The following is a 23,220-nucleotide window of genomic DNA, read 5'->3' as shown; positions in this document are numbered from 1 at the left end:
TATGGTGTACATTCCATTCCATAGGAGCATAAATGTGTTACTATGTATTCTCAAATGCAAATAGCACCAAGAATCCCACCCAGTCTCCTCCATCCTGTCCTAGTGCCATACAAATTCAGCTTAGGACTCGTACTGAGCACCTACTTCTGTATGAGATGGGGATACAGAGAGGATTTAGATACCACCTCTGCATCTGTAGGGGAAATAGGAAAAAAATGATTGTACAAAATGCTGCAAAAAAGGTATCCCACTCTCCCCAACCCCCTAAAAAAAAAAGAAGAAGAAAGAAACAGAAAGAAAGGAAAGGAAGAATGGCATTCTGGAAGCCATGGAGTAAGCTGGGGGGAGGTTTCCTAAGAGAAGCGTGTCTCCAAGCATGGGTGGGGGTTTGAAATGCAGAGGTACAGTGAGAAGGCAGGATGGCTCCCAAATGGATGCACCAGAAGACATGGCAGTGGCCCCAGGACAATGTGGAGCCATCTGCAGGGCCCTGGGAATAAGACATGGCAGTAAGGGGTGAAGGCAAGGCCAGACATGGAGGACTCCTTGAATGCCACCGAGTCAGGCTCAGATCTACATTTCTTCTCACTTTCCCCTCTTCTTCTTACCTCCTACTAGCGAGACCTTTGTGGGAAAAGACAAAGGTGTCTGGGCTTTTTAAAGGCTTACATTTTGAAGAAATGTCTGTATTTTTATACAGAAATGATCTTCCCATTTCACTTTTAAAACAAAGACAACAAAAGTCGTGCAAAATCTTGCATTTTCTTAAGGTGGGTAGCTTTCTGCCTTTAAGGAGCATTTGTCTCTCTCATCAGCTCTTGATGGTTCTGAGCTATAGGAAGAACACAAATGCTTAAATGCAGAGATGTTTGAGCACTCCCACCAGAAGTTCCATGTGAAGCAAATGGTTCTACAGTAAACCACAACCATTCCCAACAGCCACAGAGCATCTGTTCCAGGCACTTCTCAAGCAATAACACAACATGGAGGTTCCAAGGGATACCCTTTGAGAGGTCAACAACCCACGAGACAGGTGGAACTCTCTCTCCCCATCTCTCTCCCTTCCTTGAACTCCTATTGCATTTGGGTATGGCCAGTTCTATGGAGTTATGCCTTTAGATCATCATCCATCCATCTGTCCATCCATCCATCCCTTCCTCCCTCAAACATGTGAAGAAATCCCATGTGAGTCTATTCACATGCCTCCTTGAGAGCAGGGGCCATAACTTAATACACTTAACTTTTCCCCTGCAAAGCCTGCTTGGCACAGTGCCGTCACATAGTAAATGTGGTCCATGGACCAGCGGCATCAACCTACCCTGGGATCTTGTTGGAAAAGCCGAACCTACCAAATCAGAGTTGGCTTTTACTAAACTCTCCAGATAACTCATATGCCCATGAAGGCTGGAGATGTGCTGGTCTAAATATTGGTCCACGGAAAGTTCCATACGACCCTGGCTAACAGAGGGGTGTGGTCTGCATGGTCTGCAGTCACACATGACTGGGCTCAGGCCTGCACTGGAGGCAGACAAGGCAAGGAGGAGCCTGAGTTAAAGGTGGCAGAAAGGAGAAGTGAGTTTTAAGGAGAGGAATGGATGGAGGACCCTAAAGGAGATGATGGATGCATGACTTTGTAAAGCCTCCTGCGGTCTTTTTTTAAAGCAGGTGGTGGGTCACTTTTCCTATGTCCCTTTTTTCCAGTAGGAATTGGGCTCAGTGCAAGGAAGAGACTGACCCATGATTAGAACTGGAGCCCTGGATTCCATGGAGACAGTGTCAGGGCAGAGCCAGCAGGGGAGCGGAGTCAGCCACCTGAGCCTCCTTCCTGTGGTGGCCCCTTAGCCCTGCCCCCCAGGGACTCCTGACTGATGAACTCCTCCTAGGTGGGACGTACCAAGGAAAGCAAGGAGCTAACTATGATGTCCCTAGGACTAGTAGGGTAGATGCCACCTCAGAGAAAGCCAGGCCCCTGCAAACCAAGTTTATCCTGCCCCAGTGCGGGGGGCGGGGGGCAAGTGGGCCTGCCCTCTAGGAAGTCCCTGAAAAGCCCCAGGGAATATACATGTGGTAAGTTTCTAGTGAGCTCCTTTGCCAAAAACAACCTTGAGAGGGAGCAGGACAGTGCATGCTGCCCTTCCCCATGAGAGTCCCTCAGCTGTCCCTACACCCAGCACCTATCCGGAGGCAGCCAGGTCCCCATTGTGTTCTGCACCGCCCCGATCTCCACTCCAGCCTCCAGGCCAGCTCCTTAGCTGATCACCCACCCACTGCCCTTGACACTCTCCCTCCCAGAATCCTGGGTGCAAAATCTTGGGGTCCTGCTCGACTGTCTCCCCTTACTCTATCCTCCCTCCTGTCCCATTCCCCCTCTCATTCCTCGGCCAGCATTTCTTCATCCCCTGTGTTGAGCACAAGCTATGCACCAGGCACTTGCTAGGTGGTATGGAGGGACAAAAGAAAGCTCTATTAGACATGAATCCTGCGTGCAAGGAGATGACTACCTCTCGGGGGATACACAAAAAGCCAAACTGTAAGGTAAACAAGTTATAATATATTGTGATGTCATGTGGCATTCTATGATGTGCTGTATTGTATGTGCACAATACAATGTCATGGACAGAAGCGCTCTGTTCTGCCCTTTGACTGAAAATAGCTCTTCCTGACACAGCCTTGGGTAGTGAAGGCAGCTTGGTCACATCTGTCCCATGGTGTAACTAATCTTTAGGATCTGCAGAGACCTGCCTTCCTCTGCAATTGTAACTGTACCTCCAATCGTGAGTTTCATCTGGCAGCTTAACTGGGCTACCAGCGAGGTCCTCATAATGGCTTTTGCTCCTTGCCTCGCGGAGACCCGACTCTGGAATCCTTAGCCAGTGGTATATGAGCTTCTTTCTCATGGGGGATAGGAGGAAAGAATCCTGCATGTGCCCCAGTTTCCTCCCATGCAAGCCTGTCAAGAGGCCCATCTTTATCCTAAAAGTGCCTAGAGGCCGGGCGCGGTGGCTCACGCCTGTAATCCCAACACTTTGGGAGGCCGAGGCGGGCGGATCACCTGAGGTCAGGAGTTCGAGACCAGCCTGACCAACATGGAGAAACTACTAAAAATACAAAAAAATTAGCCGGGCATGGTGGCGGGCACTTGTAATCCCAGCTACTTGGGAGGCTGAGGCAGGAGAATCACTTGAACCTGGGAGGTGGAGGTTGCAGTGAGCCGAGATTGTGTCATTGCACTCCAGCCTGGGAAACAAGAGCGAAACTCCGTCTCAAGAAAAAAAAAAAAAGTGCCTAGAAACTTACCACATTCTTAATGCTTTCCTGGGTAAAAATACAAAGAAGTGAGGGTTGGCTGCCTTTTAATTTCCCCAGATTAGATGCTGCAACTGCACTTCCTGGCTCTGTCCTCTTGAGCAAGTGAATTCGCTTCTCTGAGCATCAGAGAAGTAATCGGTAAAACAGGGATAATAGTAATTTACTCATGGGCTTGTTGTGAGCAGTAAATGAAGTAACAAACATAAAGCCTCGGGAGAATGCTTTACACGGGAGGCTTAGAGTAAATGTTTATTATTGCAAGTACTACTCTTCTTGGTCTGCATCCGATTTATTTACCCTTCCTGCACACACCTGCCGTACCACAAATAGGCAATATCATTTATCTGTTTTTAATTTGGGTCTCATAAAAATTTTTGTCTTAAGTTATGTTTGCATGAGTTTGGATTATAGCTGATACGATCTAGGTTGATTGATGAATATCCTGGAATTTAAGGTATAGTGCTGAAAACATCTTAATTGTTTTAAAATCTGTTAGGAATAAAAACTAGATTAAGAAACTTTCAATATTACCTGGAAAAAAAAAAAACTTGGCACTGGGGATAAGTGGCCCCATTTCTTCAGCACAAGTTTTCCCTAAGAAGAACAGGAACTTCTAAATTGATCATAAAGGCTCGGAAGGCTTGGATAGGTATTGGCCTTCTCATTAGTTACCAGCTTAAACAAAAAGATAAGTATGATATAACTGTGGGAAGATTACTATTTGGGAAAAACCGGTCTGCAAGGCCTTTCAAATTTGGTTTGATAAGAAGCTCTAAAGGATCTAACTCAAAAAAATAAGAGGGAAAAGCTGGTCCTTCTCATGTCTGGATAGTGCCAATACTATATTTTGTAGTCAGAAACAGTTTAAAGTGAGTGAAAAAGATACCTGATTGTATATAGGTGTTTCTGTTTCTTTAAATCTTGCTTGGAGTTTTGTAACTTTAATTCTAAATTACCTATCCTGATTCTCCATGATCTTTGTACTTAGTTGTATTAATAAAGGTTTCTAGTTTGTAGGGAAGATGTATTTAAATAGAAAAGTGAGGCTGGGTGTGGTGGTTCATGCCTGTAATCCCAGCACTTTGGGAGGCTGAGGTGGGAGGATCGCTTGAGCCCAGGAGTTCGAGACCAGACTGGGTAATATAGCAAGACCCTAGCTCTACAAAAACATTTAAAAATTTAGCTGTGTGTGGCATTCATGTCTGTTGCCCTAGATACTGGAGAGGCTGAGGCAGGAGGATCACTTTAGCACGGGAGGTTGAGGCTGCAATGAGCCGTGATTGTACCACTGTACTCCAGCCTAGGTGACAGAGCAAGACCCTGTCTTAGAAAAAAAGAAAGAAATCTTAATTGAAAAAAAAAAAAAAGAAGAAAAAGAAAAAAAGAAAAGTACACGTGCCAGGTCATTCAGACTCAGTCCTCAGATAAAACAGAGTTCACCTGTGACAGAGGGTCACAATTGCAGGCAAAGTGCCCAGGAGGGCTGACTTGGCAAATGCAACCTAACTGCAAACATCACACCATTCTCCTTTTCCACAAGTATTGTAAATATCTTACATGTACTTGTGAACATACTGAATATATTTTGCTCTTGATGAGGTAATAACTACTGATATTTACTAAATGCGAGCATTTAGGAAATGTTAGATTTCCCCAATATTAATGCCTTTCATCTGTCCACTTCTGTGTGTTGGTCTTTGGCATTAAAGAGCAGCGAGTACCTTCGTGTAGCACAGATTATGAATGGAGATAACACTCAGTGGTAACACTGGCATGGTTCTCTAGACTGAGAACTAGTAAGTAATGTGATCAGTACTGGGGTAGAGAAGCAGTAAGAAGATTTTGAGAAATGTCGGATGAAGTAAGTTCATGCATTTTTTAAGAGCCAACTGATGACCACGTTGGTGTCTTGGGCTGCATGGCTTGTACATTTCCAGTGTGATGTGTCTGTAGACCTGCAAAAGAAGCTACCGTTCTCTTCTTTACCAGCTTGGAAATATTTCCTATGATTATAGTGCTTACAGCTTCCCCTTTCTTTCTTTCTTTTTTTTTTTTTTTTTTAAGAGATGTGGTCTCACTATGTTGTCTAGACTGGCCTCAAACTGCTGGGCTCCTGCGATCCACCTACCTTGGCCTTCCAAAGTGCTGGGATTACAGGCGTGAGCCACCATGCCCAGCCGCTTCATCTTTCTTTACTCATGGTGAGTTAACTCATTAAAGATGTTGCTTTATTGCTGAGATATGTGCAGGGGGTGGTGGGAAGGTTTAGCCTTCCCCAAAGGAGTATGTAATGTGTATCCTGTAGTAGGATGTGGTGAGTGTAAGTGAGAAAGTAGGAAAAAAGCAATTTTATTATCATCCTTTCCAGAAAAGAACTAAAGAACACCTACCTTGTATATTGTACTAGAGATACATATTTATGTAATATTCTATTTCTATTCGAGTGGCTTACACATTCTTGCAAACCTCATGGACATGAAGCAGTGGAAAGAACACTGGTCTGGCAGTCGGGAAACCTAAATTTTATACCTAACCATGTGTCTAACATGTTGTGTGATTTCAATCAAATTGCTTTACTCTGTGGGCTTCAGCTGTTTCAGTGGTAAAATGAGGTGGCCACACGTGGCTCTGTGATGGGTCCAGTTCCAGTTTCTTTTCCACTACCACTTTATCCTAGCAGAACAATGACTTATCAATTAACTCTGAAAATCAATCGCTGTGAAGCTAAAACAAGAGCACACCTAGCTGAAGGTTTAACTTACCCACCCAGTGTGGCTAAGGCAGATGGAGCCTCCCTCTGCTTCTGGGACCCAGCACCCCAGTCCCAGCTCTGCCTCCGGTGTCTGTGACAGCTGCCCAAGGAAAGACAGAGCAGCTATGCAGGAATAGGAAGCAGGCCATCTCAGGAACTTCCCTTTCCCCAAGGCCCAGGAAAAATGCCTAGAAAGAGAACATATCCAGATTTGTCTCCTCTGAATTGGGCTTGAAAGATGAAGGGTCCCATTAGGTAAACCTGGGCGTCTCAGCCCATCTCCCAGGCTAAATGACTAATGATGGGCAGATGCTCTGACAGAGGAGGCCACCTGGAGCCCTGCCTTTTTTTTTTTTTTTTTCCTTTGGTCCTGAACTATGGGCCAGCCAGGGATAGAGGAAGCATTCCTATTGCAACCTGATCATTGACCTCTTCCAAGCTGACATGCCCACTGAACCACTGGATACAACTCCATAAGACTGCTCATTGATGCCCAAGTAGATATTAATCAGTCAGTGTTTATATGGTGATAGTCTTTGGACAAAGGCACAAGTACCCTAACTGAAGCAAGCATTAACTGAGCATCTATTACATTTCTAGTTCACAGACACAATGTGGGGAGTATAAGGTACTGTTTCATAGTCCCTGCCACCAAGGTAGCTTCAATCCACATTTCAAGAGATGGCAACTTGAATAGGAGTTGAGAGACAAGGAGATGTTCTAAGACAGCACTGCCCCAAAGAACTTTCTGTGATGAAGGAGAGTGTCTCTGTGCCATCCAGTATGGTAGCTACTAGCCACGTGTGGTGACTGAGCACATAAAATGTGGCTAACACAGTGAAGGAACTGAATTTCTAAAGTTTAAGTTGTTTTAAGGTTTAATTAAGCAGCAGCCTGTGTGGCTGTTAGCTACCATGTTAGACAATGCAGTGTGCTCTTGCTACTTGAAGTGGGGTCTGCAGACCAGCAGCATCTCATCACCTGGGAGCTTGTTAGAAGTACAGTAGTTCGGCCGGGTGCAGTGGCTCATGCCTGTAATCCCAGCACTTTGGGAGGCTGAGGTGGGCAGACGACCAGGTCAGGAGTTCGAGACCAGCCTGACCAACATGGTGAAACCCTGTCCCTACTAAAAACACAAAAATTAACTGGGTGTGGTGGCATGCACCTATAATCCCAGCTACTCAGGAGGCTGAGGCAGGAGAATCACTTGAACCCGGGAGGCGGAGGTTGCAGCAGTGAGCCGAGATTGCGCCACTGCACTCCAGCCTGGGTGACAGTGCGAGACTCCGTCTAAAAAAAAAAAAGAAGAAGTACAGAAGTTCAGGTCCCACCCCAGACCTGCTGAATCAGAATCTTCATTTAACAAGATCCTGAGGTCATTTGTTTACATGTTAAGGTTTCAGCACTGGTCTGGGTGGGGCAGTAGTTCCCAGTCCTGACTGCATATTGGGATCACTTGGGGAGCTTTTGAAGATCCCAATGTTGTGACTGCACCCCAGAACAATTAAATCAGAATTTTTTTGGTGGGGGGACCCTGGTCAGTGTTTTTTAAGCCCCCCATGTGATTCCAATCTGTGCCTAAGGTTAAGAACCGCTGCTCTCAAGCTATGCAGCCAGCCAAGGGCACACTCAGATGGTAAGTCCATGTGAGGGCCAGCAACTCACTTCTTAGCCTCTAAATTCGCTTGTTGGACCCAGCTAGCTGGGAAGCCAAAGGGACTTATTCATCCTCAGCAAGTGTAAGAATTGGCTGGGGCTTATGTTTGTTTCCAACATCTAAGTGAGATGTTCATCAGTTTTTCACAAAACATGTCTAAATACCACACCACTGAAGGGTACAGAAGCAGCCTGCATGACTGAAGGCTGGGAAGAGTTGATTCACTTCCTCACTCTGGGACCTGGATAACCCTGGCATCCCAGAGCAGTCCCGATGAAGGGAGCCATTCTTCCTGTCCAGGGTGGAGGCCATTGTTTTTTCCAATGTCACTTGTCTTCAGCTGCCCTCCTGCAGCTCGGCAAGAATGCGAGGGGCACTGGGGCCAAAGAGAAGAGGTGGGTTTTCCTGAAGAGCGGGATTCTCTCATCCTGTTGATCTGAACAGGACCTCAGAGGCCCCAGCCACTTTCTAGTGATGAATGACATTTGCAGACATGAAGCTTCATCTCTGAGCTGGTGAGGATTTGGGAAGAGCATTCTGAAACCAGCCTCTCAGGAAATGGGTTGCATGAGCAGCCAGGCCGTCCCAAGGGGTGGAGCTGCAGCCCCCATGTGGAACATGGGTTTGAAGTCTCACTGAGAAATGTTATCCTTGACTTGGGTGATGGGGAGGTGCAAGTCATTCACTCTGGAAATGGGATTCCCTAACTAGATGATTATTAACTAATTTGTCTCAACATGTCCACAGAATGTCCTAAGCTTTGTATTCACAGCTGTTCTCATGCATTCATTCCATGCCGGCCTTAGAGGACTCGGTCAAGACAACGGTGCCCTCAGGAAGGTTACGAGAGAGCAAGCTGTGCTGCTTTGCCCATCTTGGGATGAGGTGAGAGGGCAGCACTGGTTGGGTCCCAGGATACCGGGCAGGGCACCTCTGTTGCTGTCCCTTCCTCCTATGGGGTACCAAGCTTCTCTCAGATATCCTTAGAAAGCTTTGTTAGCCAGCAGGTCGCTGGGCCATAAGCCACATGTGAATGAGGCTCTCCCTGTCCCCTGACTAGGTCTGAGCACAGTTCCAGGGGAGAAAGAGGGAGGAGGCACGGGAGCATTGTCCCCCTCCTGTCGCTGGTAGGTGAGCTTGTGTCCAGTGGAAACAAAGAGAAAGCTGGCCAAATGTTGTTATCTCCCCCAGCTGCCTGGATTCTATTGCCATCCCTTGTCCCCATGAAGACTCCCTGTCATCCCACCCGCACTATTGTCTGGGCTGCACAATTAGCACTTTGTTAAATGTTCTCTCATTCTTCAGTGGCACTTCATTACTGAGCCATAAAACAACGGGGCCCAGCAGGTTCCTGGGCAGTCAAATGGTCCAACCCTCTTGACTTAGAGATGCGGAAAATGAGGCCTTGGGGACAATGCTGTGTCCAGCCATAATGGAGCCCACAGCAAAAGGAAGAATCAGTAATATTGATCCTATATTTATTTAAATGTCTGGTATTTTGTTCATTATAGATTTTTGCATTAATTTTTATTTTTAAAATGTTACATTAAAATAGTCTGTATCTTGATGACTGAGTATTTTTGGTGCCTCTTAAAGTGTGCACCCTGGGCCTGGCCCTGACAGGGACCATAGGGAGTTGCCCAAGGTGACACTAGTTTTGATCAAGAGGTTAAAAGAGAGCTTGGGTCTTCCAACTTGTCCACTTCCTTCTTCTCTGTCAGCTTCAAGTGCAAAGTCCTGTTTTTCCAAATAAGTAGAGAGCTCCAGCAGGCAGGGTGGTGAACTTGTGGAATAATAACACTTTCACATGGTTATTGCCCAGCCAAAGAAGCAACCATTTGAAAATTCAAGAAATTGCAGATTTATTCCTTAAATAAGGCACTGTTGTTGAAATAGTATCAAAATATTGATACTGCAATGAGATAAGAGATCTAGGAACACATGCCAGAATGTGGACCGTTGGCCCAGCCCAATCCTCTCTCACCTGCACTGCTTCAGAAACCCCTTCCTTTCCTTCCAAACCCAGCTGACATCTTTCCAAAGAGTTTTGTGTTTCTGATCGGGCTTCGCTGCACTTGTGTTTCTCCCACTCATCTGGTTCTCAGGGCATAGAACACAGCCCCAGGTACACAGAGAGTGAACAATCTTCAACAACTGGGCACCAAGGATCCTGCTCCTTTTTCTTTGTAATAGCTGCATGACATGGTCTTCTCCTGTATCGATGTACAAGTTGCCTATTGATAGACTTTCAGTTGCTTCTTTTTGTTCTCTCTCTCTCTTGTTCTCTCTTTTCTTATCTTTTTGACCCCCTTTTTCTCCAGTGTTCTCCACTGCAGAGTCGTGTAATTCCCTCACAGTTTTCTCAGAGCGAGTACATATTCCCTGCCCAGCATCAGCGTTGCTTGCCATTCATGTCCTGTATCTATAGGGATGACCATGCCCCCTTGGAGGAAAGGCTTGGAACTTACCAACTTATGGAAACTTACGGAAATCATCACTTGGTATTGAGATTTTGCAGGGAACACACTCCTTAAAAATCTCCATGAGTGTGCTGTTAAGAATCCCATAAAGAGGGAGAAAGGTGGGAAGTGAGTGAAGCAAGGCTCAGCCGCCACCACAAACAAAGTGGGGTCCACTTTGCATCTGCTGCAAAGGAAGGAACGGACATTTGGCCTGTCTCCTCTTCCTTTATTGTGTCATGTTCTTTCCTTTACTCTTCTCTTTTTTAAAACAAGAAAATCATAATTTTAATATTATTTTAAAAATAGACAATACATTCACACAATTCAAAATTCCAGTAGTTGGCCAGACACAGTGGCTCATGCTTGTAATCCCGGCACTTTGGGAGGCTGAGGCAGGAGGGTCGCTTGAAGCCAGGAGTTCAAGACAAGCCTGGGTAGCATAGTGCAGACCCCATCTCTACAGAAAATTTTTTTAAATTAGCCAAGCGTGGTGACGCACATCTGTAGTCCCAGCTACTTAGGAGGCTGAGGTGGCAGAATCAATTGAGCCCAGGAGATTGAGGCTGCAGCAAGCTGTGATCACATCCCTGCACTCCAGCCTGGGCAACAAAGTGAGACCCTGTCAAAAACAAAAAAAAAAATTCCAAAGGTACAAAAGGTGACGTCTCCTCCACTTCCACTCATTCCCCTCCCCATAGAGGACCAATATTATTAGTTCTCAGGTCTCCTTCCAGAGAGATTCCAAGCATATGCAAGCAACTGTGTTTAAAAATCATCCCTCACTCCCATCTCAAATGGTAAAAATCACCCCTCTCCTCTCTTGGCACAAATGGTAATATACTCCACACGCTGGTCTACACAGGACTTTTTCACTTTCTGTGTCCTGGAAAGATTCCACACCCACACGTTTTTGAAATTCTCATTATTTTAATATTGCTTAATATTCCATTGTACAGATATACCATAATTTATTTAAGCAGTCCCCTTCTGATGGACATTCGGGTTATCTCTAGCCTTTTGCTGAGATAATGCTGCAGTAAATATTTGTGTATATGCCATTTTGCACATGCACATTTATCTGTTGGATAATTTCCTAGAAGCAGAATTGCTGGGTCAAAATTGAAGTGCATTAAAAAAATTTGACAGATATTGTTAAATTCCCTTTAACACTGCATGCACCATTCCCATCAACAATGTATGCCAATGCCTATTTCACCTAACCTTTGCCAGCTACCACTGTCATGGTTTGCAGAGGAAAAATCTCACCACCATAGCCACTCCTTGTATAGTAATCAGTTCTTTTGGTCTTTGCCAATCTGAAAAGTGAAAAATGCTGTCTCAGTGTGGTTTTAATTTGTATTTTCTTTCTTTCCTTTTTTTTTTTTTTTTGTATTGGTTTTGCTTCATTTTCTGGGAACTGTTGGTTCATATGCTTTGCTTTTCTATTCAACTGTTGTTCTCTTTCTTATTTGATTTACACGAGATCTTTATATAGAACATTACCTCTTGCCTATAATAAGAGTTGCAGGTAATTCTTCATGATTTTTCATTTTGACTTTTTTTTTCTTTTTTTTTTTTTTTTGACACAGAGTTTCGCTCTTGTTGCCCAGGCTGGAGTGCAGTGGCACAATCTCGGCTCACTGCAACCTCTGCCTCCCGGGATCAAGCGAAATCTCCTGCCTCTGTCTCCCAAGTAGCTGGGACTACAGGCATGCACCACCATGCCCGACTAATTTTTGTATTTTTAGTAGAGATGGGGTTTTACCTTGTTGGCCAGGATTGTCTTGAACTCCTGACCTCAAGTGATCCGCCTGCCTCGGCCTCCCAAAGTGCTGGGATTACAGGCATGAGACACTGTGCCTGGCCTCATTTTGGCTTTTGACTTTGTTTATGATTATTCTTTTTGTTTGCCATGCAAACACTTTTTATTTTTATATGGTCAAATTTATTGTTATTTTATTTTATGGTTTCTGGTTTCATTCATAGATTTTAAATTTTTTTCTCCTGGCTCCTTTAAGTTCTTTTAGGGTTAAATTTTTACATTTAAATTTTTGATCCACATACAATTGATCTCATTTTAAGGTATGAGATATACATCTGAACTTACTGTTTTTTCTCCCAAATGTCTGCCCAGTTGTGCTGGGACATTTATTGAAAATTCTATCTTGGCTGGGTGCAGTGGCTCACACGTGTAATCCCAGCACTTTGGAAGCCCAAGGCAGGCAGATCTCTTGAGGTCAGATGTTCAAGACCAGCCTGGCCAACATGGCAAAACCCTGTCTCTACTAAAAATACAAAAATTAGCCAGGCGTGGAGGCACACACCTGTAATCCCAGCTACTTGGGAGGCTGAGGCACAAGAATTGCTTGAACCCAGGTGGCAGAGGTCGTGGTGAGCCGAGATCATTCCACTGCATTCCAGCCTGGGTGACAGCAAGAAAACTCTATCTTTCCTAACTGGTTGAAATGCCATCCTCGCTCTACTATAAATTCCAGAGTTTCTTTGTGCCCATCTCAGTACTTCTGTGTCCCCTGCCATGTGTATCCAAGCACCAGCACCACAGTGCCTTTTTTTAGGCTCCATGCAGCTTAACTACAGGTCCCTGGGTCTGCAGACATGGAGATTTGCTGACCCTGAGGTGGGATGAGGAGGTAGGGGAAATAGCAAAAGAGTTGGATATTAAGATCAGAAAGCTTCTGGGCTCTCTCCAAAGAACCCCTAGCATCTAAAATGGCTTTGCTCCTATACCTCCTCTCAAAAAAAAAAAAAAAAAAAAAAAGAGAACAAAGAAGTCCGTTTCCTTATTCAACAGCTATTTGTCCAGCCTGAAAGAGCCCCTCTAGTCTAACCCTGTGCATGCTGCTGATCCTCTCCCAGAGTGCCTTCCAAGATTATTTCAGGAGCCTAGGAAGGCCCTAAGTGTGGCTTTGATCGCCATATTGGAAATGCTTCCCTCACGGGCTCCCTGGGCTCCAAGCCCAGTACTTGACAGTTGCCTGTAAACTGAGCAGGTCTTTATCTTAAAGACATCACAATGGACCCTAAACAAACACATTAACAACCACTCAGAGACCTAACGCTGGCCAATAAACAAATCCCCAGGAAAGCTTACTCAGAAAAGGTTCCTCCTTCCTGCAGCCCCCGAGGGCAGATCCCGGAGTCCCTCCTTCCTCAGCCTGCAGGCTGCTTTCCAAGGGCTCTCCAGCCCTCCCGGCAGGAATGTAATCATCTGCCCTGTGTGCCCTGCCTTCTCTCACCTTTACCCACAATAACCCAGCATGGTCACAATGCACTCAGTGCATACCTATTGCAAATAAAACAAGAAAGTAAATCTCCTTCAAAGGAACAGCTAATAGCTCCAGGCTACCAAAAACAATGTGTTCCATGGGAGCTAGCGATTACCCTATATACCAAGGTTTTAAATTTAAGGTCTTTAGATGAGCTTCGGAGGTTCTCTGAACCCCTACAATGATTTGCAAAATTTATATGTAGACTTATGAAGGGCATTTTTTCCCTAAGATACCGGGAAGGAGATTCCCTGTATCATCAGAGTTCAATATCAAAATTTTTTTTAAATCTAGATATCTATGGATAAAAGGATATGATGTCTAGAATTTGTTTCAAAACATTTCAGTTGGAGGACAAAGAGTGGGTGAAGTAGGTGCAGTTATGGATTAAACAAGATTGGCCATTAGTTGATACTTATTAAAGCTAGTGATGAGTGCCTGGAAATTTATTATATTATTCTGTCAAGAAAGAAGTGGAAGGAAGGAAGAAGAAAAGGAGGGAGTGAGGAAACCTTTTTTGCTACAGACTATGCTGAAAGAACCAGACAGACCATAGTATACATCTGCTATTCTCATAGTCCTAGCTTTATAGGAACAACTGCCCAGTGGATTGCCTGGTCAGTGTTTGAAAGCCTGGCAAATTTATGGGTGCAGAGGCACGTTCTTCTCACTCTCACCCCCGCTCTCTATCCTCAGCGTCACCCAGAGAGAGGGACCAGAATCCCTGAGGCCATCTTGGTTCATCTGCACCGTCTCTCCTACACCTCTTCACCCCTCCCCTCTCCACTTCACTCCAGGCTGCGTTGGGGCGGGGAGGTGATCATCCAAGGCCCTGGCTCTCCATCGAGACCCCAGCCAGGTAGTGCCCCTATTGCCTGAGCAAGCTTGCGCAGGATGGGGCTGGAGCTGCACTATTTGGATCTTCTTGGAGTAGAAAATTCACAAATTCCAACCTCTGCTCCCAAAGCAAACCTCCCCAGCCCAGGTGGCTGCATCCTTCTCCTCCCCTCCACCCAGTTCCCTGGGTCGCCAAGCCGGAGGCTTTGAAAACCAGCTTGTGTTTGGTTTGTGAAAGCACCAATGTTTGCAATGTTTGCCCAGCAGAGAAGGAGCATATTTTCTCCCTTCCAAATGCAAACTCAAAAGATGCTCCACAAGTTTTTCTTCAGACTTTCCACAGGAAACATAAATAAGAAAGAAAAATGACTTTAGGTGCTGAGACCTGAAATGGAATTTCAACCCTGAATGAACTGCCTGTAACAAGCACTCTCTGTCCTTCAGTGAAGGCTTCGAGAGCCTAGGTGCATGTTTCTTTCCTCTGAGCAGCCTTCACAGATGAGGCAAGGGGAGGAGCTGAACCAGTTCTTAGACCTGACTCCCAGCTAGGTCTTCAGCCCCACACAATGAATGGCCAGTGACTGGCACAGCAGCTGAGATTCCCTGGCTACAGTGTTCTTTTTTATCTTTCTTGATTGTGTTAGGGTAGAACAAATGAGGGTGCTGCAACCCGAGAGGCCCAGCCACACTGCAAGCCAGCACAATCAGAGTGTGAAGTGTGGACACGCCCCCCTGGAACACAAGGCCACAGTTTGCCACCTGCTCTGCCCTTGTCTCCGTCTCGGAAGAAGGACATCCCTGATCTGTGGCCTCTGTCCTCACGGATCTTATAATTATCAGACAAACACAACCACAGAGAGGCTGGAAGGCAGTGCTTCAGCATCACACATATGCATCGGTGACCAGAGTTCTGATTAATCTTAAGGCACAGATAATTGGAGCATTTCTTGCTCACAGCTTATAGCCACCAAATGACTGCTTCCAGGTTAGGAGTTTGCAGAATATGTACACACACGGAGCCCTACAAAAGGCTCCAGACCCAAGAAATACAGGGTTGAAGTCAGTGTGGACAGTTCTAATGCAGCTAATACATTCTAACTGAATTGTTGTGAGCTAAGGGTTGAGTGTTTACAGTTTAAGGTCACTGTTTCTGTCTCCTGACATCTGAGAACCTTTCTTCTTCTTCTTTTTTTTTTGAGACAGAGTCTTGCCGTGTCATCCAGGCTGGAGTGCAGTGGCATGATCTCGGCTCACTGTAACCTCTGCTTCCCAGGTTCAAGCGATTCTCTTGCCTCAGCCTCCTGAGTAGCTGGGATTATAGGCACCCCCCGCCAGACCTGGCAAATTTTGTATTTTTAGTTTCGCCGTGTTGGCCAGGCTGGTCTCGAACTCCTGGTCTCAAGTGATCCACCCACCTTAGCCTCCCAAAGTGCTGGGATTACAGGCGTGAGCCACCGCGCCTCACCCAAGAACTTTTCTTCTTAAAGTGTTTTCCTTTCCCATTGCATTCTATCTTTGGATAGGCCCAACGAGGCCATTGAGCATCTACCCTTTTTACAAAACATATTATCAATCTTATAGCCCATATGTTTAGTGATAAGTCAACTAAACAAAGCAAGGGACCCCACTGGAAGGTGCTTGTGGGAAGTGTACCCTTCCATCTAGGACTTCACTTTGATGTACCAAATTCTGAGAAAGACCCCAGAAGCCATTTCCTTCTTGCTGAGGTTTATTTATCTTGTTTATCTGAAGCCAGGGCCAATAACCCAAATGGCTTTCAAATGGCTACAAAAGTTTCTCAGCATTCGATTAATCAGTCCCATCACAGACAAGTCAACTAACCTGCAGACCCACGTGCTGTACTCATAGGCGGTGCTGGTTCTGGCAGGGGTGATCTGGGAGGAGGTATTTCCCGGAGGTGTTTCCGAAGGGAGAGGCACTAGCTGAAGTTGGCTCTGAGATTCGAAGCGGAGGAGGAAAGGGAAGGTGGAGTGCTGATGCTGACAAGGTGAGGAAGAGGAGGAGTAGAGATTACCAGCGCTCAGAGCATGGGTTTTGGAGGCACACAGATCTGTGCCCAAAGGGCTATCAATGCTCTTCCACTTCATTGCTGAGCAACCTGATGTGTTCATACGTTCCCTGATATGTAAAAGTGGCACAATACTTGCGTCTACCTTATAAAGTGCCTGCAAGCACTAAGACAAAATGTAGACAGAGCTTAATGCAGTGCCGGACTCAGTCAACAAATAGCAAATGGAAGTCGTTCTCATTAAACAGCAAAAAGGAAGACAGAAGAAGACAAAGGGGAGATGGGGAGGGGATGCCGTGGGAGGCTGTGGGTGGGGTGCAGAGGCTGACACTACAGACAGCAGCCCCTCACCCAGCTCCATCTCTGGGCGCCTGGGACAACACAGCTCTCGGTCCAGACAGGCTGCTCAGATGTTTATTAAGAAACCACCCATAAAAGTTATTGGAAACTTTACATTTGCAGCATGGTCTCTGCACACTGCCGAGCTGCCACGGCTCTCAACAAGGCTTCATTCACGGCCCTAGGCAGCTCACTTGCCTGCCCCCAGCCCCTGGGTCTCAAGCCCACCAGGGTGCCTCCCAGCCCCCGCCCCCAGCCCAAGCCTGGCCTCCTTCCCTCCCTTGGGTCTGAGTGATTTTCTGATTTGCCTTTTCCAAATGTGAAATCTTTGAATGAGGTCACTTCAACTGGAGAGCAAGGGATAGGCCACAAGGCAATGTTTCCTAAGTGCAAAGGTCCCTGGGTGATTTTAGGTAGAACTTGGATGAAAGTTTTGCATTCTAATAGTGTTATATATAGTATCTATATTTTAATGTACATGTGTATGTATTTTGGCAGGGAACAAACCTGTAAAACAGATTTATTTTAATAAGTATTGGAGGAAAAGTTAGAATATCAATCCCATGTTACAGAGTTTTCATTTCAAGTAAACTTGAGTAAAGTAAAAGAGAATGAGAAAGTTGACTTAAGGAAACCATAAAAACAATCATAGTCTAGGTGACCCTCAGATCTAGCAAATCGATCTGGGAACACTGCATGTGATCTCAGCCCTCACCTAGAGCTGTCTGGACACAGCAGTCTGATGGACACAATTTTGTTCTACACAGGGAGGTCCTGCCCCAGGCTGGTCAGAGAGGGGGCCTGCTCCTTATCCAGAGAGTTCTAGTGACTTGTCCCGGCTCCCTGGGTCATGGTTCTGCCTGTCCCCTCCAGTCTGCACTTGGCCAGACTTTTCTACTGAGACACTGTCTACAGGCACAGGGCAGCTCCTCAGATCAGCACCCAAGGCCCTTCTCATCCAGCTTTCCTGTCTCTGTCCCTGGTTGGCTTCTCCACCAGGCCCAGTGTACTCAGGGCCAGGACGGTGTGGCTCCTCTCTTTGGTTTCCCCTCTGCTTAGACTGCTCTGCTGACACGATTTGCCCACTGGCCTGACTTGTTCCTGCTCCCCCACCTTCTCCCAGGCTCCCAAACCTCCCCCTCCCTGCAAGTGGGGCAGATAGTATAGCATCATGCTCGAGTTCAGGCTCAAGTTCTAATCTTATAACTACTGCTTGCCAGCTGTGTGTGCTTGAGCCAATTGCTTAACCTCTCTGTTACTCAGTTGCCTCATCTGTTATGGGGGGCAATGGCAGCAACATCTTCCTCCTCCCAGGTTTGTTGGGAGAACTGAATGAACAGACAGTACCAGATTCATAGTAACAGCAAGTACACTGCATGGCTGTGCCTTCATTGGAGTTTAGTTCTTGCCAAGAGCAGCCTTTCAGCACTCATTTTCCAGGGAGTAGGTGCTTGATCTGTTGGCTGATTACGGATGTACCATGAGGTGTTTTCTACATACAATCTCTTGATCCCTGAGCCTGAGAGCTGAGTTTCTTTCCTGGATCTAACAGCCCTGTGGAAACTTGGAGAGCACTTATTCCTGGGCTATCGCACAGCCGTCTCTTCTCTGGAAGGTCTGGTCTCCAGGGCTCTTCGTGGAGCTCGTCTTCCTCTGTCAAGTTTGGCCTAGGAGACGGAATCCTCCAGGAGCAGGCCTGGCTGGGGATGCACATAGACCTTCCCCGGCACAGAAAGGACAGTGCCTGGGGACACTCAAGGCCATCTTCTCTGAAGCCCACCCACGTGGACAGACTAGAGAGAAGCCACTAGCACACACCCAGTGTCTCCTTGTGCCAGACACTAAGTTAGGTGCACCCTACAAGGTCCAGGCCCTGGTCCTTCAGCCCTTGCTCAGGTGGCTACAATGACAGCTCCAGAGCCTGGGGATTGGGGCGAGTTCTCCAGAGCCTGGGGGTTGGGGTGAGTTCTCCAGCCCTCAGCCTGTGGCCACCCTGGAGCATGCTCAGAGGGAGCGGGCTCCAGCCTCCTGCCTTCCCTCGCCCCAGGCCTCAGCCTTTTCTGAAAGAAATGTTGTGTTCCCTCGGCCCTCCCCCCTTGCCACATCCCCTTCCTCCCACAGAGCCTGGGTCCCCCAGGCTACAGTCCAGCAGTCCCTCTGTGAGCAGACTTCCAGTGACACATGGCTTTGTTAGAAACCTCATTAGCAGAGACAGAAAGGCGAGAGGCAGCTCAGAGAGGCATTCCAGGTGTCAGTTAAGAGGGGCCGCAGGAGGAAAAGGCCATTAAACCACAACTAAGGTCAGCCCCCGGTAGAATGAAAAAACAATAAACTGAGACCTTGGAGAGTGGTGGGAAGGTAACTGGGGAATTGAGGGGGGGTACCCCTGCCTCAGGCTGGGGAGGGAAGGCCTTGGGTCCTGGAAGGGCCACCAGCTTGTCTTGCCTGATGCTGGGAGTCTCAGAGGCTGTTCTGTGTAAACTCCTGGAGGCAGGGACTGGGCCCCAGGAGACTCTGAACCCCGCGCCCAGCGCACGCTCAGCACACCACAGGCACGGGGCACGCGCCTGATGAATGAGTGGAGATTGAGCCTGGCGCACAGGAGGAGGCTGGAGTGCTTGCCATGCATTAGGCGCTGGGCTCGGCACTGCCTGTCTGCAAACTCTTCGTACCCCAAGACGTGAGTATTATTAGCTCCCTTTTAAAGATAAGCAAATGTAGACACTAGAATATGTTATTTTGGGGCTCCCCAGACTCTGGGAATTCACTAGAACTCTACCTATTGATACTTGGAACTTCTGAAACAGACACATTCCTTCATTCCAGAATTAGTCATAAAAAGGCTGAATGAGGCCGGGCATGGTGGCTCACGCCTGTAATCCCAGCACCTTGGGAAGCTGAGGCAAGCGGATCATGAGGTCAAGAGATGGAGACCATCCTGGGCAACATGGTGAAACCCCGTCTCTACTAAAAATACAAAAATTAGCTGGGCGTGGTGACATGTGCCTGTAGTCCCAGGTACTCAGGAGGCTGAGGCAGGAGAATTGCTTGAACCCGGGAGGCAGAGGTTGCGGTGAGCCGAGATCGCGCCACTGCACTCCAGCCTGGTGACAGAGCGAGACTCCACCTCAAAAGAAAAAAAAAAAAGGCCGAATGCCTGTGGAGGCTAAGGCAGCACACTGAAACTCACTCCTGAAGGGTCATTAGAATGATTGTCTGGTATCTGGAATTCCCTGGCCTGTCAAGGATGATGGGGGCTGCCCTGAGCTGGGGAACATGCTCGGCTGAGGGAGGTGGTGGACAGTGGCAGGCCTGTGTGCACTCCCAGCGTTGCCTCAGTGAGCTGTTTGCCTTCGCTGGGCAGGGACCCACAAGGGTCATGTATTTTTGTCATGCCTGACGGGGAATGCACATGATTTATGAAGTTTTTTTTAACCTGAGGCTTCCTCATAAAAGAGCTTTGAGAAGACTGCAGCCAATCTGGTTATGAAAGGCCTTCCTTTCTGGGATCTGTTGGACAAGATATTGTTGACTGCCTGCCCTCAAGAATGAGGGACCACGTGTGCTCCACCCTAGGTCTGGAATGGCCCAAGACCCCAGGAAAACTGCACGTGGATTTGTACCTTGTTCCCCTATCCCATCTCAGGCTTCTTGCCCTCTACACCCTCTTAGCTGACATTTCTACCCCCAAGAAACCTGCCCCAAGAGATCTCTGAGTCCCTGATCCCTTATGCCCTTGACATCAAAGGTCCAAGCTTCCCTGGACAAGTCACTTGACCTCATTGAGTCTCTTTTCTCATCTGCAAAATGAGCATAAAAATATCCACCTTGAAATCTTCATAGTAAGGGAGTTAATCAATGTCTCACCAGTTAGAAAGCTCTCTGAGGCTCTCTCTCTCTCCACGTGTCATTTAATCTTGTCTCCCTAGCACCTAACAGAGTGCCAGGCACATAGAGGCCAATACTAAGTGGCAACTTGTAGAAATGACTTCTACTGAATTCAGTGAATTCAGTGATGAGGAATAAGTAAAATGTGTTTGTAAACTGCAAGCACAGTGCCTGGCACTTGGTAGGCATTTAGAAAATTTGGGTTACGCCTGCATTTGAATCTGACTCTCCCCTACAGATGCCGGACCCAAGACTCTGGCCCCAGTGGTGAGGCAGGGACCCCAAGGTTCCAGCCATCTCCTCCTGGCCTGACTGGGGCTGCAGGGGACCTCTGTCAGTCTCCCTCCTTGGCGCCCCCTCCCCCATCCCAGACCCCTGGCCTCTTGATATCCCGGCAGCAGCCCCCACAGCCCCTCTGGGGTGGTGGGCGTCCCTGTGTCGGCACAGCTAGGCTGGGCCCCTCTCCAGGGAAGGGGCTGAAGGGTGTGAAGGACTGGTGTGTATGACTTTGTTTATTTTCTCCGAAGAATCCTGCCTGAGCCCTGCTATAAAAATAACCTGCCTGGAAACCTCATCTCCAAGGGGTAGAAAGAAGCTTTTGTATCCAGGGAAGCTGCTCTAACTGCCTCCCTGTACCTTCGCCTCAGCCCATGCATCAAGGAGGAGCCAGCCAAGGTGATGAGGGGCCAGGGCAAGGGAGAGGGATGTGTGGGGAGGGAGGAGGGGACGGAAGGGCAGCTCAGCAGCCTCTTGCCCTGAGCACGGCAGAAGCCTCTCACTTGTCTGCTCGACCCAGGAAGATCCAAAGAAGGAACTGAGGGAGAGAGAGGGAAAGAGGAAGTCAACAAGAGAAAAAAACACTGGATGTTGAGAGAGACAAGGAGGCCAGGAGACAGAAGATCAAATCCAGGACAGAGGAGGGGCATGGGGAGAGTGGGGAGGAGAGTGAAGTCAAAGGAGAAAGAAAACCAAGAGACGTGTATGCAGAGACACAGAGCTCAAGGGATCAGAAAGAGGCTGTGGCCATGTTTACAGATGTAGCTTAGCATGTGGTCCCCACCACCAAGGGAGAAAGCAGGCACAGCCAGGCTGTCCCTGCCACCTGCTGGGTTCCTGCTCTGCTGCACAGCCCAGCTTCCACTCTGGCTCAGGCTGTGGCAGAAAAGACAAAGGTCCCCCGAGCACCCACTATGGCCAGGCCCTGGGTGAGGCATGAGACCAAGCCCCACTAAGGCTTCTCAAAGTGTTCCTTCCCAGGAGCCAGGCCTGATGGCACGGAGCAAGTCTGCACTGTCACCAAATTCAGGAGGCCTGGATTCAAGTCCCAGTTCTCCTGCTTTTTAGCTGGGTGATCTTGTACAAACCACTTAGAATTTCCCAGCCTGGTTCTCTTATCTGTAAACCACAAATAGTAAACCTCCCTGTCTACCTCCCGGGGCTGTTGAGCAGATCTATGGAAGCATATCTGAACAGGTTCTCCAAGTTGTATGGTGCCAGCAAGACAAGAGGGAATGACCCATTCCTTTAGCCATATTTCTCTAGGTAGCCATCTTAGGATCATGGGTGAGCCATACGGAGAATGAACCAACATAGGAAACTCCTATTACCTCTGTTTTCACAGTAGAGGAAACTGAGGCTTAAACAGGTTAGTAACATGCTCACCATCGTGTATTAATAGCTCTTAGGCAACAGAACATGAATCCAGGTCTCTATATCCAGAGTCTGTGTAGACCCAGAGTGCTGGGCCTTCTCTCCAATCTAATGGCAGAGGCTGCCCAAGAATGACCTGGGACAGTCTGCTCCACTTCCTTTAAGGATGAATTAATTTCCAATTGTTCTATGCAGGCCAGACCTATCTCTCCTTGGAGACTGCACAAGCAGGTGAGCATTAAAGGAAGGCGGGAGGCCAATTTTTGCCCAGTATTAGGAAGAACATTGCTATTGTTCCAGCAATGAAGTGAGCTGCCTGAGAGAGTCCGAGCTCTCTGTGGCTGCGAGGCCAGCAGGCCAGGACTTGCAGAGACCACTGGTGCCTATAGGAGGCACATGCTGGGCTTGACAAAAGAAAGCCCAACATTTTATACTCCTTAAGTCATCCCCAGCCCATGCCTTGTTTCCCCATCCGCACAGTGGTTGGAGCAAGACTAGATGAAGGCTGAGGTCTTGTCTAGCTCTAACTTTCTAGAATTCTGGAATTCCTGAAGGCAGGACTCCAGGCCTCAGGGTCTGGCCAAGAGAACAGAGACGTGGCTGTTTGTCCAGCTTGGTAGAACAGTGGAGCTTATTGAGCTTGCGGTTCCCTGAAACAGAACCAGTCAAAAGGCATACGCAGAGAAGGTAAATTCATCTGTGGGTCTGGTGAGAGTCACTGAAAAAAATGTAGTGCTTGAGGACTGTCCAAGGAGAGCCAATTTTCAACTCATAGCCTGTGATGCTGCGCCCAAACAATGAGAACAGCACACTCGGCTTCATCCAACCACGGCCAGAGGGAAAACAGTGATCTTGCAGATGATGTCCTCATCGATAGCACAGTGACCAAGCGGCCCTGCATGGTGGGGGCCCCTTAAAATGGTTCCCCTTCCCTTGCAGGCCTGGTCAGGTGGTGTTTGTAAAGCAAAGGGAACCCTTTTAGAAATTTGCCTTGAATTAAACGATTGTTG

The 23,220-nt window shown here is 47.4% G+C and overlaps 1 long non-coding RNA gene across 2 annotated transcripts; it reads left to right on the top strand.

Annotated features, from left to right (window-relative positions):
• Window positions 1-2,597: 2,597 nt before the first annotated feature.
• On the top strand, window positions 2,598-16,786 carry LOC107967529 (uncharacterized). Of its 2 annotated transcripts, none has more exons than XR_001708009.4 (4): window positions 2,598-2,876; window positions 5,374-5,510; window positions 8,525-8,603; window positions 14,164-16,786. It is a non-coding gene; the product is annotated as an uncharacterized LOC107967529 (long non-coding RNA). The 2 variants fall into 2 exon arrangements; XR_010148323.1 differs by having other exon boundaries at window positions 2,635-2,876; window positions 8,466-8,603.
• The last annotated feature ends 6,434 nt before the right edge of the window (window positions 16,787-23,220 follow it).

The sequence above is a fragment of the Pan troglodytes genome, chromosome 10, assembly GCF_028858775.2.
Source record: "Pan troglodytes isolate AG18354 chromosome 10, NHGRI_mPanTro3-v2.0_pri, whole genome shotgun sequence".
NCBI lineage: Eukaryota > Metazoa > Chordata > Mammalia > Primates > Hominidae > Pan > Pan troglodytes.
This window is presented reverse-complemented; position numbering and strand designations above follow the sequence as displayed.